This window comes from Delphinapterus leucas, chromosome 15 (genome assembly GCF_059928025.1).
Source record: "Delphinapterus leucas isolate spDelLeu-1000000601 "Yukka" chromosome 15, BTC_Dleu_Yukka2, whole genome shotgun sequence".
NCBI classification, from domain to species: domain Eukaryota; kingdom Metazoa; phylum Chordata; class Mammalia; order Artiodactyla; family Monodontidae; genus Delphinapterus; species Delphinapterus leucas.
The window spans coordinates 15,769,837-15,780,371 of record NC_143143.1 but is presented as its reverse complement, the minus strand read 5'-3'; positions in this window follow the sequence as shown (position 1 = coordinate 15,780,371).

Genomic DNA, 10,535 nt, shown 5'->3' with positions numbered 1-10,535 from the left:
AGCAGGGAGGTGGCTGAGACGACGCCCCTCTCTCCGTCTCCAGTGGAAGCCAGCTCTCGGGGGAACCCAGATACCAGTGAGGGCCTCCGGATTTATGGCCACCCTCCATTTCACAGGGGCTCCGCCTGCCGCTCCCAGAAAGCCCTATCTCAGATTTGTTGACTGCTGGTCTCCGGGGCCTGCCTTTGTTGGGACTCAGACCCAGGCATGGGTCCTGGATGCCTGGATTGTGGGGTGGGAGCCAGGGCTGGCAGGACAGACCTGGAGACGGAACATCCTACAGACCAAAAATGGCTTAGGTGAAATAAGTAGTCACAGCAACAAGCATTTGGGCTGAGGGGACCAGCGCAGCCACGAGAGATTTGTGGCAGCCTGTGTCCCTAGCCCCAGCCTCACTGGGAAGTGTGTGCTGGCCCCTCTTCCCCAGTTAGCTCCCCTCAGAGGAGGAAACTGAGGCCCCGTGGTGGCAGGAGGGAGGAGGGCAAGAATGTTTCCCAGTAGCTCCAGGGGCACCCAACTCAGAGCAAGAGAAAAACCCTGGTGGCCTCAAGTCCAGGTTATCTAGGCCCCCAATTTTTATAGCCTTTTTCTCTTTTCTTCCTCATCACAATCAGTGATTATCCCCATTTTACAGGAGAGGAAACTAAGGTGTGAGAAGTGAGGGAACGTGCTTAAGCCATGCCATTATTTCAGTTTAACACATTGGTATATGAAAGCCTATTATTTCTGGGCACTGTGGGGAACATAACGGCAGGGAGACCTCGGAGCTGAACAAAAATTGGGCTTTCTACCCTCAAGAACTCAAGAGGTTTGATTGTGTGTGTTTGTGTGTGTGTGATAAACACAAAGGAATTACAAATCACATTCACAAAGAGAATGTGAAAAGGGCTATCTGTCCAGAGATGTGAGGGAGTGAGGGGAGGAACAAACTGTCAGAAATTGCTAAGGGGAGGCAACTCCTCTGGGCCTACATATGCGGTTTAGAGAGTGTGACCAGCAGAAGAGGCCCTGCTGGCCCTGCCTCTGCTCCTTATCAGAGCTGTCTCCTTCCACCTTCCCTAGCAGGCATACCTCCATCTTATCCTTGGCTTCTGTCACCTTTGACACCTCAGTCAAGCCTCAGGGCCTTTGCTCCTCCTGGCCCCCCTTCCCCTGCTCTGTTTCTCGAAGCACGCATCACCTCTGGCACTGCCTTCCCCTCCCGCACACACAGGGGTTAAGATCTGCTCCATCAGGGCAGGGGCCTGGCCTCTTGTAATCACTGCTGTCTCCACTGCACCTAGAACAGTAATGGCAGGTAGTAGGTGCTCAGTGCGTGGAATGAAGTCATCCTTCTGCCTCTTCCATCTGTTTCTGGATTAATCCCTAGGCTGGACAGATGGGGTAGAGTTGGGCAGAGCCTCCACTGCACAATCACATTCATTCCCAGACATCCCCACTCTCCCCTTTGCTCTGAGGGACAGGTGAGAAGGAGGCCGACTTGGGATCAGAGAGGCTTGTGGGCAGATCCGGCCCTCAAGGCTCTCTTCTGCCCTCCCAGGGCTGCAAAAGCCTGACCTGGCCGTGGGGCAGTAAGTCGACAGGAAAGCTGTACCCTGGAGGCTCACAGAAGAGTTGAATTTGGCCTACAAGGTTTTGGGGTTTTTTAAAAACTGAATTAATTGCCGCATTTAAAAATTGGTACATTTCACATAATTCAAATTTTGGAAAATCCAAAGATGTGGCAACATCACCCAAATTTTCACATGGCAACAACTGGCTGGGCGGTAGCTTCCTTCTTTAGAGGGGCACGGGCTTTCCAGTTTGTCACAATCCTTGTCACTCCTCTTGTATTCCCCAACCGTGAGGCTGAAAGGTGGTTTCAGTATGTTAATCATCTTTCACTGTTGATGCTCCAGCACCCACTTAACTGTAGCTATTGATTCTGTACCCCTTGATCTGTGTGTGTCTACCAGGTTCAGAGTAATAAATAGGATGATGTCTGCTGACGTAGTTCCTTTGATTATTCACTACGTGCTGGGCACTGTTCCAAGGGTTTACATGTAGTAACTCCATGAACCTTCAAAACAACTCATGAAACCAATATTATTATTATTTGAGGATAGAGTAAGTCACTTGTACACAGCTTACTAGTGACAGAGATGGATTCAAACCCAGGCATGCTGACTTCAGAACCATCAGGGCTCAGGTTGGCTGTGTGTGTGTGTGTGTGTGTGTGTGTGTGTGTGTGTGTGTGTGTGCATGTGTTTCTGGGACCACAGGGTAAGCCTCTCAGCCCCGCCATTCTCTCCTCATCTTGCTCCACAAGCTGGAGAGAGGAATTGGGAAGGGCAGGGCACTCCGGATGGGCCAAGCCATTTTCCAGAAAGTTTCCTGTCCTGCTTCTAGGGCGGCAAAGGGCGCTCTGACTATAGACGACAGTGTGCTGTCCTGTTGCCTATAGTCAGCTGGCACAGTGGCCGTGAAGGAGACCCTCCTGGCAGGGGAATTCCTGGAAGGATGAGGATTGGATTGACTCCCTGCCTTTCATGGACAACCCACCGCCATGTTCTTCTTGGTCACAGCTCACGAGCCTCCCACATGGCCCCTTAATACAGGGTCTTGTGCCCCGAGGCCCAGGTTGCTTTGAGAGCAGTGAGGTCCTGGAGGTAGATCCTGATCCAAACGCTGCTCCATCCTCACTGCCAGTATGATCTTGGGCAAGTCACTTTGCCTCTTGGAGATTTAACTTCCTCTTCTTTGGAAAGAGGATGAGCCTTGGTTTCCAAGGGACAGGAGGGTTAAATGAGATGATGCAAGAATTTGGAGCTGACCAACTCTAGCCACGTCTGCCTCAGTCTTCCTCATCAGAGGGCACAGCCCTCAGCCTGGTGGGCAGGAGAGCCAGGAGTCTGGAAATCTGGGTAATGTCCTGAGTAATCTGGGAGGACTTGGGGCCACGACTAGACACTCCAATCCTCTGCTGTATGGATGGGGACGTTCTCAGGGCAGGATGCAAGGACTGGGAAGGTGAAGCTGGAGGAAGCCACTCACCTCACCACCCCAAGCACCTTGTCACCAGGACAGCTGTCTAACCACAGGCAGAAAGGCTGCCAGATGCTGCCACCAGGAACGGATGGGGCCTTCTTCCGCGGAGACGTGCATGCCCACAGGGAACATTGGGAGCTGCTATTCAGGAACGTGGTTCACAAATGCGGGACAAGAGCTGGGTCTGGGGACCTGGAGGTCCCTTCCACCTCTGAGAGTCTGAGATTCCAGACTCAGGAACTGCTCAAGTGCCAACGGTGGCTCCTAAGGCTTTATCACAACAAGTCCTTCCCTCCTGGTGCCTCCTGACCACTGTGTCCCCTGAGCTCAGAACCAAGTCCTTCCTTTACATTCTCTTCCTCAGAAATCTCCTGTTGCATGTGGTCAGTTCCAAATCCTTAGCTGTTAGCTGCCCAGCTCTGCCCCCTCCTCAAAGCCTTAGCTCTTTCTCTCCATCTGCCGAACAGACACGTCCACTTCGCCCTCATCCCAGATTCACCAGCTCCTTTTCCCTACACGATACCAAGCCTGGGGGGGGTCCATCTTCTGTACCCCTTAGCCAGTAGGTCCTCAGGCCTATGGCACCCCTGCTGAGTCCATCCAGCTCTTCCATCCGCCTGCCCCAGGCCACTGCAGCCCCCTGGTTCTCATTCCTGAATTACCACAGTGACTTTCCAGCCAGCTGTCCTGCTTCCAGTGTCCTTTACTTCTCCCCACCCATCTGGTGCCCATGGGTCTCCCTAAAGGCACTGCAGTGTTTGCCCTCAGAATGACTCCATGGTCCTCATCCTCAACAGAGATGGTTTGTTTGTTTTTTTAATTTTTGGAAATTACGGAACTTTTCTATTTTTATAAAGTTAAAATAACTTTGATTAAGCTACTGAAGACCACATATATCATTGTATAAATAAAATTAACTTATATATTAAGTAAATGTGTATATTATATATATATGTGTATATTATATATATATAATACAAATGAAGAGAAATGAAATCTTTGTATACTGTTTTGAAACCAAATATTTGCATTAAGGTATGATCTGAACTAACTCTAGTCGCTAAGCTTTCAGGGCCTCAGTTACCACCTCTGCAAAATGACATGGTCGCTCAGATGTTCTCCAACCGCAAGAGTCCGACTCTGTGAATAACTTTTGTGTATATCTTGACTATTCTGGGGAGTTTGCATAAGTACCTGGAAAGAGTTACTTCTGGGGAGGAGAAGTGAGAATCTGAAGTAAGAGCAAGACTTAGCTTTGTAATCTTTTGTTCTGTTTGATGATTTCCAATTTAGAGAAAAAAAAAAACAACCACTTTTTTTTTTTTTCTTTTGTGGTACGCGGGCCTCTCACTGTTGTGGCCTCTCCCGTTGCGGAAGAGCGCAGGCTCCGGACGCGCAGGCCCAGCGGCCATGGCTCACGGGCCCAGCTGCTCCACGGCACGTGAGATCCCCCCGGACCGGGGCACGAACCCGCGCCCCCTGCATCGGCAGGCGGACTCCCAACCACTGCGCCACCAGGGAAGCCCACAACCACTTTTTAAATGGAAGGTTAGGAGTGGAGATTGTGGGATTAAAAAAAAAGTTGATTTCCTTTTCAGGTTTGTACTAATCCGAGTCAAATTAGGTCGATTCAACTGATTTCCTATCCACATGTGACACATGGACTAACCTTCTGGAGAGGTTCCCATCAGCCCTGGGAACAAATGCTCTACTGGGGCCTAAGCAAGGGAAAGAAAGTTGAAGACAGATGGAGGAGAGTATTATATTGTCACACACATTAAAATTCTTTTTTAAAAATCGGGAAGCTCTCAAAAGTTTGAAGCCTGATTCCACCATTGACATCCCCCAAGGAACCTAGAACTGTGCCTGTAGAACAGTGAAGTTCAAACCCCCGAAGAGCCTGGCCCTATCTGAACGCAGCCTTTCTGCCTCCCTCACAGGTAATCCCCACCCTCCCAGTACCAAGGGCTCCACCCCACCCATCCCCTGACCGAGTAAGGGCTGTCCTGCTTCTGGGCCTTTCACCAAACCCTGACTCCCTCCCTCTGCTCTAAAGCACTTCCCCTCCTCCTGTCCACGTAGCTGAGTCTGGTCTGTCTGCAGGGTCCTGATCAAATACCAGCCAATGTAAATCTAGGCCCTGACAGTAGCTCACATTGAGTAAGCATTTTACAACTTATACTTTCATTCACATGAAGGCATTTGTTTCTACCTTTGAGAGGCAAGTATTATCATCCTCTTTTTACTCACAAGGGAATGGGACTTCAAACAAGTCAGATAACATGTTGTAGGCCACAGATCAACTGTGAAGTCTTGGATTTCCCAGCTTTAAGACTGGAGCTTCTCTCCTTCGAAATCCAGCTAAATCCTTCCTCTTCCTTCCCTGACTACAGTGTCTCCTAGATAACTGCCCTCACCTTTGTCTGGGGGTCTGACCTCAGGTATTCCTAAGTTCTACTTAACACCTTTGCCACATCTGGGTACCCACTGTACTATTATTTATTTGATATGTTTCCTTCAATTTGACTTATTTTTCTTTTTCTTTTTTTGGCCACAGTGAGCAGCTTGCGGGACCTTAGCTCCCTGACCAGGGTTCAAACCCAGGCCCCCTGCCGTGGAAGCACAGAGTCCTAACCACTGGACCACCAGGGAATTCCCTGACTGATGCCTTCTGACTGCTGAGAGGTTCTTGTTTTGCTTTGTAGGTCTGTTTATTTCCAAATACAGCTTCATAAGCAGAAGTATGAAGTCAGAGATATGCAGCCTTTCTCTAAGATTTATGTCCTCAGATATTAAAACGACCCCTTTAAGTTGGTACCATAAGGGAGATGAGGGAACCTGGCAGTTGTGTTTGTTTCTTTATTTGTACCTTGCTTGGTTTCAACAAAGACTTGAAGCATTGCAACAGGTGCCTGGCATCTAGTAAGCCTCACAGCCGCTAAAACGCTGGCCATAATTACTCACAGTAGCAGTAGTAGGGTATCATGATCAAGATAAAAAATAAAATGGCAAAGGGAAAATAAGGGGTGAAATGATAACATGGATCCAGGGTTGGTATACAATACATATGTATAAAGCTCTGTTTATAACTACTAAAAGCGGGTTACAGATTTGCTGTGCTTTCTAGAGGCTGAAGCAAAGATTGGTTACAAAACTCACGTGAGGTTTGGGAGAAAGTTCTCCGGTGAGTCCTCATCAAGATGACATTTTGAGATGCCGAGGGCCATGTCTTCAACCCATCCCCTAATTCTGGATCCAGTCCAACACAGAGACAGATGGCAAACACAGCTCCGACGGGGCATGATAAGCAGCATGGCTGCCATAAATGCAGCCGGGTTTAAAGACACTATTACAAATTACGCATCCCACTCATAATCCCAATAAGGGGATTAACTACAACATGCATCTTTAGGCTTTTTTGGGGGGGTTGACAGATTAGATACACAGTACCTCTTCCTTGTCGTCTCCAGGGGCCATTCACAAAGAATGAAACATTGGTGGCCCTAGAAATACCCAACTGATAAGAAGATGGTTTTGTTTCAAGCTTTAAGGGGGATAGTATTTGCAGGTTTTGTTTGTCTGGTTTTTCACCCTTGAGATTTGATCACTAGATCTGGACTTCTACTCAGGCTTCAAACTTTTGAGAGCTTCCCGATTTTTTAAAAAGAATTTTAATGTGACAATATAATACTCTCCTCCATCTGTCTTCAACCTTCTTTCCCTTGCTTAGGCCCCAGTAGAGCATTTGTTCCCAGGGCTGATGGGAACTTTTTACAGGGGCAATCAAGCTGCTCTGGCTTACAGCTGTTCTATCTCCAGATCATCTGTCCAGCTTTCTTCCCCTTTTCTCAGATGTCTAGGGCCTATAACCTCAGAGGACTCAGGTTTGACCTCCTTCCTTCCACTTTAACTAATATCTTTTTTTTTTTTTCCAGCCACACTGTGCAGCTTGTGGGATCTTAGTTCCTGGACCAGAGATTGAACCCAGGCCCACGGCAGTGAAAGCCCCAAGTCCTAACCACTGGACCGCCAGGGAACTCCCACTGATATCTTTTGTGCCAAGCATTTTCCATGAGTTATTTTAGTTTTTGCCATAACTCTGGCCCATGGCTATTACTGCCCCTATTTTATGCTGAAGAAGTGGAAGTTCAGAGATATATGAAGTAGCTTGCCCAAGGTCACCCTGTTAGGTAAAAGCTGTGATTATTGCAGTCTGATAGGACTCAGTGTCCTTCCTCTTCCCTACACCATGCCATTGTACTCAAAAATCATCCATTTGATGGTCTGGTTTAGAATTCTAGCTGAGTTAAACATCAAGATTCCTGGCCGTTGGTTTGTGTTACTGATATCTTTCCCCTCTTTTGAAAATTGGGATTTCATTTGTCTGTCTTTTGTACCTCTTCTCCAAGGAGTCAGGTGGCTTAGAGCTCATTGGCAAATTTTCTCATTTTCTTCGTCCAAGTCAGATCAGACGTGACTTAGTTCAAAGCAGCATGATGCTTTCTTAAAATCTCACACCTCCAATGTCAGGTTTCAATTTTCTCTCACCAGTGTTGGTTATAAAACAAACCTCAGGGACTTTCCTGGTGGCACAGTGGTTAAGAATCCGCCTGCCAATGCAGAGGACATAGGTTCGATCCCTGGTCCGGGAAGATCCTACATGCCACAGAGCAACTAAGCCTGTGAGCCACAACTACTGAGCCTGCGTGCCACAACTACTCAAGACTGCTCACCTAGAGCCCGTGCTCCGCAACAAGAGAAGCCACCACAATGAAAAGCACGTGCACCGCAACGAAGACTAGACCCCACTCGCCACAACTAGAGAAAGCCCGCGTGCAGCAACAAAGGCCCAACGCAGCCAGAAATAAATAAATAAAATAAATAAATTTATAAAAGAAAAAAACCTCGTAATGCAAATAAAAACAACCATGAAACACTGTTCTTAACCTAAGAAGTTATCAAATGTAAATAGTCTGATTATATACTTTGTGGAGAAACAGACACTCTCAAACATGATTAATAAGAGGATACATCTGCACTGCCTCTTTGGAGGAAGGAGAAATTTGCTACACTGATCAAAATTCAAAATGCCCACACCCTTTGACCCAACAATTCCATTTCTAGATCCTACAGGCTTGGTGACACGTGCACACAAAGACGTATGCACAATCATACGCACTGAAATGTTGTTTTTATAGCAAAAGACTGTGAATAATCTACATGTCCACCAATAGGGGAACTGATGAAATAAATTATGGCATATCCATATAATGCTATACTCAGCAGCTGTGAAAATAAATGAACTAGTTATGTACAAACTGACTTGAAACATTCTCCGAAATATGTTGCTATGTGAGGGCTTCTTGGTGGCGCAGTGGTTGAGAATCCGCCTACCAGTGCAGGGGACACGGGTTTGATCCCCGGTCCAGGAAGATCCCGTATGCTGCAAAGCAGCTAAGCCCATGCGCCACAACTACTGAGCCCATGTGCCATAACTACTGAAGCCCACACGCCTAGAGCCTGTGCTCCGCAACAAGAGAAACCACCACAATGAGAAGCCCACGAACCGCAACGAAGAGTAGCCCCTACTCGCCACAACCAGAGAAAAAAGCCCGCGCGCAGCAACGAAGACTCAATGCAGCCAGAAACAATAAATAAATAAAATTTTAAAATTTATTTTAAAAAAATGTTGCTATGTGAAAAAAGCCAGGGGAAAAGCAAGTATCTACAGTGTGCTATCATTTTTATGTTTTTCTAAAAGGAGATGCTTGCATATGCGTAAAGTATCTCTAGAAAGATACATAAGAAATTGGTAACATGCTCACCTCAGCAGGTGTTGATAGGGGATGGGGCAGCCAGAGGCAGGAGGCTGGCTGGCTCTGCACTTTTATCTTTTTATACCATTTGAATTTTTTTTTCAAACTATGAAAAGAAGTGAGGGCTTCCCTGGTGGCGCAGTGGTTGAGAGTCCGCCTGCCGATGCAGGGGACGCGGGTTCGTGCCCCGGTCTGGGAAGATCCCACATGTCACGGAGCAACTGGGCCCGTGAGCCATGGCCGCTGAGCCTGCGCGTCCGGAGCCTGTGCTCCACAACGGGAGAGGCCATAAGAGTGAGAGGCCCACGTACCGCAAAAAAAAAAAAGAAAAAAAAGAAGTGAAAAGGAAAAATTATTAGAAAACATCTCCCCTGTATTGTATGAACATGGTTTTCCTTACTGGAGAAAGTGTGTATGGTCTTTGAACCAGTGTGGCCTCATGCTCCTTTTCCTGCCTTGGGTACATTAAATGAGGTATTCATGTCCTAAGCAGTCCTGACTAAACCATTAACTTGTGGAGTGATCCTGAGAAAGCCCCACTCTTTCTTGCAGAAGTGACAAGATGGACAATGTCTAGCCCTCTCAAAGCTTCAACCAGGCAGAGGGAGCGGCGTGCCTAAGGACATGGGGAGGAGGAGGGGAAGAAAGTTGGTGCCCACCAACTCCAGTTCCTCATCTCCCATTGCCTCTCACCCCTTTCACTCACAGCTTCCAGGCCCACCCTCTCCTGGGCTGCTCTCCTGCATGCCTGTCTAGTTGCTAAATCCCTAGAGAATGAAAGGAAGAAAGAACAGCCGCCCACGTCCTCCAGGCTTCCACACACTCTAAGGACCTTTAGTAGTACTAAGTGCTAGAGCCCAGTGAAAACTGCCCAGAGGGACCCTGAGGAGTTGAAGCAGGAAGAAACGGCCAGTCAAACTGGCCCCTGAGGTTTCCACAGGGTGTGTGAAAGGGCGGGCTGGATGGTAATTGTTTTTGCACATAAAAACATGGTTTTAATTTATCCTTAAAACGTATGCTCAACGCCTTTCTCTCTTTGGACGTCTACAACTTGCTTTTTTTTCCTCCTATTTTTTGGCCGCACCACATGGCATGCGGGATCTTAGTTCCGGCACCAGGAATCGTACCCACTGCAGTGGACCTCCAGGGGAATCTGCGCAACTTGCTCCTTTTTAAGGTCACAAGATCCTTTTCTTTAGGCAAGGATGGTGTCCATCCCGGGGCAGTTCCCTTCATTATTGACTTTTGTCCCGTTGGAGGAATTAGGTGATTTTGCACAGCCTCCTCAGCTCTGGACTAACTAGACATCCATGTCTGTTTTGATGCTTTAGTTTGGAATTCCCAGAAAAAGTTTTCAATATCAGAGACGCAGTGTGGAGGAGAAGAAGAGCATGTGCCCTGGAACCAGAGGGATCTGAGTTCAAATCAGACTCTGACATACACTCAGTTACCTATAAAATGGGACAAAGAATAATACTCCCTTCACAGAATTGCCCTAAGGCCATAGAGATAAGGTCTGTAAGTAACCTAGCAAGAAGGTCCTCAATCAATAGCAGCCCTTACTATTGTCTCTACCGTGTTCCTTATTCTTGTGTCACAAAACTGACCCTCTACCGACAGACCTTTTAAAAAAGACAGCAGTAATAATAGTAATAATAATGACGTTGGCTAGCATTTATTGAGCACTTATTA